This window comes from Ictidomys tridecemlineatus, chromosome 1, assembly GCF_052094955.1.
Source record: "Ictidomys tridecemlineatus isolate mIctTri1 chromosome 1, mIctTri1.hap1, whole genome shotgun sequence".
NCBI classification, from domain to species: Eukaryota; Metazoa; Chordata; class Mammalia; order Rodentia; family Sciuridae; genus Ictidomys; species Ictidomys tridecemlineatus.
This window is the reverse complement of record NC_135477.1, coordinates 43,118,236-43,121,200: the sequence shown is the minus strand read 5'-3', so window position 1 is coordinate 43,121,200 and position 2,965 is coordinate 43,118,236. Positions and strand designations below refer to the sequence as shown.

Below are 2,965 nucleotides of genomic sequence, written 5' to 3'. Positions count from 1 at the left end.
TTATCTAGACATTTAATAAACATTTTCAAAGCCTCAATTGGATGATACAGTTTTAAAATACAACAGAAGTTTTGTAGATTGGTCATTTTTGTCTAAATAGTGCCATGGTAATAAATAACTCCAAACATTACATTAAATTCATAAATGCAATAAAATGGTTATTCATGAATTTAAAAAGAAAAGAAATTGCCTAATAGATGATAAATCTTTGTCATTATTACAAATATTACAATCTACTTATATTTTATTGGTTGATGAAAGTCAGAAGACAAACTTAAATTCCAAACTCTAAAGTCTTCTATTCTTGAAAGATATAGCCTGGCCAGCCAGGTCCAATGAAGATATGCAAAGAACGTTTTGCTCTCATCAAAGAAACCGTGGCAAACCTATTTGGCCCAGGAGAAAGGCTGCACTTCACGGTGACAGCATGTATTGAAACAAAACCACTCGCCTTAGTCCAGGGTTGTGGATCAGTGGTAGCACTTGACTAGCATGTGTGCAAGAGGCACTAGTTGATTCTCAGTACCGCATATAAATAAATGAATAAAATAAAACCAAATATTACTTGCCTCTGAGAGCACACCCCCAATGACCCAACAACTTTCCCCTAGGCCCCACCTCTGAACATTCATCATTTCCCAAGAGCAACACCCAGGGGAACAATTCTTGAACACCTTGGCCTTTGGGGGACTCTCAAGTCCAAACTATGGCAATCTCTTAAGTACAAATAAATAAATAAATAAATAATAGGTACACAGCCATCCATCCTTCCCTTTCCCTTTCTCCCCTGTCCTTCCTCCTCTCCAGGCCCCCATGTCTGCCATGGGCTGGAGGGGGGGGCGGGGGTAGCGCACTGGCAGCCAGCATGAGTTCCTTTAGCTATGAGCCTAGACCTCCTACAAGTGGCACTATGTGGAGACTCCCTGGGGGCACATCTCCAGCCTGCGCAGCAGGTACAGCACTGTGCGCGCCACTTACTCCAACTACTGGGCCGCGGTGTCCTCTTGGTCTCCGTGCACCGCAGCTAATGTCCAGTTCCGGCTCCTTGATGCACAGCCTGCAGAACCTAGACCTAAGCCAGGTATCGCCATTAGCAACGACCACAAGTCCATCCGCACTCAGGAGAAGGTGCAGCTCCAGGACCTCAAAGACCGCTTTGCCAGCTTCACTGAGCGCGTGCACGAGCTGAAGCAGCAGAACAAGCTGCGGGAAGCGGAGCTGCTGGTGCTGTGCCAGAAGCCTTCGGAGCCCTCCCGCCTCTGGGCGCTGTAGGAGCAGGAGATTAGCCATCTGCGCATGGCGGGGGGACACTAGGCGAGGAGAAGCAGGCGCTCCAGGGCGAGCGCTAAGGGCTGGAGGAGACTGTAGGCAACCTGCAAGCACGCTAAGAAGAGGAGGTGCTGAGCCGCGAGGACGCCCAGGGCCTCCTGATGCAGGCGCGGGAAGGCGCCCAGGAGGAGGCGCTGGCCCCAGCTGAGCTCCAAAAGCATATCCACAGCCTGATGGACGAAATCGCTTTTCTAAATCTCCAAAGCCTCATTCTGTCTCAGCCTTTCCTTCTCTCTTTTTAGGCTCCTCCTCTCCTTTAGAACTTGTTCTTATCTTCATTTCTCCGCCCTTCGCTGCCTCTGTTTTCTCACCACTGTCTCACCCCTTCAGTGTCTCTCTCTCTCTCTCTCTCTCTCTCTCTCTCTCTCTCTCTCTCTCTCTCTCTCTCACATCTCTCTCTCTCTCTCTCCTCTTCCTCTCTCTCTCCTCTTCCTCTCTCTCTTTCCTCTTCCTCTCTCTCTCCCCCTCTCTCTCCTCCTCTCTCTCCCCCTCTTTTTCCCCTCTCTCTCCCCCTCTCCCCCTTTCCCTCCTCCCCCTCTCCCCCTCTTTCTTTGCCTCCATCTATCATTCCTATCTTGCCTTCGGGGGTCTCCCAGTCCCACCCACCCGCCAAAGAGCCCTTGGTGCTGAGCAGGGCGGGCCCAGCCTGTGTGCAGAACAGGAGCCCCAAGGTGCTGGCCTGGCAAATATCAGTGCCCTGTTGGCTGGTGGACGCCCTCCCCAGGATAGCGCCAGCCTGCCCAGGAGAAAATGCTCCAAGACTGAGCCAAAATTCCTGGCCAGCTTGGGGCTTTCTGGCTCCAAAACACTCTTCCCCTCCAGAGGCCCCGCAGCACCTCGCGGATCTCAGAGACCCCAAAGACCTAATCTCTAGGTTCCAGCCAGGGCGCCACCACCGGAAGGAAGGGTGTTCTTGCACAGGAGGGGATTTGGGGAAGACATGTAGCCCTAGGAGGCTGCCCTGGGGTCCAGAGGTTCCTTATGAGCCCATTTCTCTGAGAGAAGTGCTTTCCTCTTTGTCACCTCAGGTTGTTGGCACAGGACCGGAAGCCGGACTCCTAGGGAGTTTTTCTGTCTACCCAAGGACAAGATATTAACGCTAATGCTGTCCAACTCCATCTGACCCTGAGAGGGAGATTCAGTCAAGGTGTCTGCCCTCCACAGAAATCCACTGCTTTGGTAAAGAAGTAGCAGCAATATTAAAAGACGCCTTTCAAAAGACAATAAATTCATGGCTGTCATACAGATAGAAAATGAGCATGTTCCAAAGATTTTATTTAGCTCATTGTTAATGAGGGAACAAGTAGAATTTACAAGCAGTCCTAAGAACAGACTTAGGTTAGGAAAAGCAGCTTCCACATGCAAAAAGTATTGAACTCTTGCACTCCAGGAGGGATAGGAACCACTACAACCTGCAGCAGACAGAATTGCAGATCTGTAGACTATCTATATCTATCTATATTTATATCTATATCTATATCTATATCTGTTTTTTTTTTGGGGGGGGGGCTAAAGGCACAGCTCAGTGGTGGTGTGCTGGCCCAGCATGTGAAAGAACCTGGGCTCAATCCCTTGTAGTGGCCCTCTACTAGTGTTAGGTAGACTGTAGGGAAAGAGGAAAGGGAAATCACATATT

At 49.6% G+C, this 2,965-nt stretch overlaps 1 pseudogene; it reads left to right on the top strand.

Moving 5' to 3' along the window:
* The first annotated feature begins 865 nt into the window (after positions 1-865).
* Positions 866-1,571, top strand: LOC101978006 (neurofilament light polypeptide pseudogene; annotated as a pseudogene).
* The last annotated feature ends 1,394 nt before the right edge of the window (positions 1,572-2,965 follow it).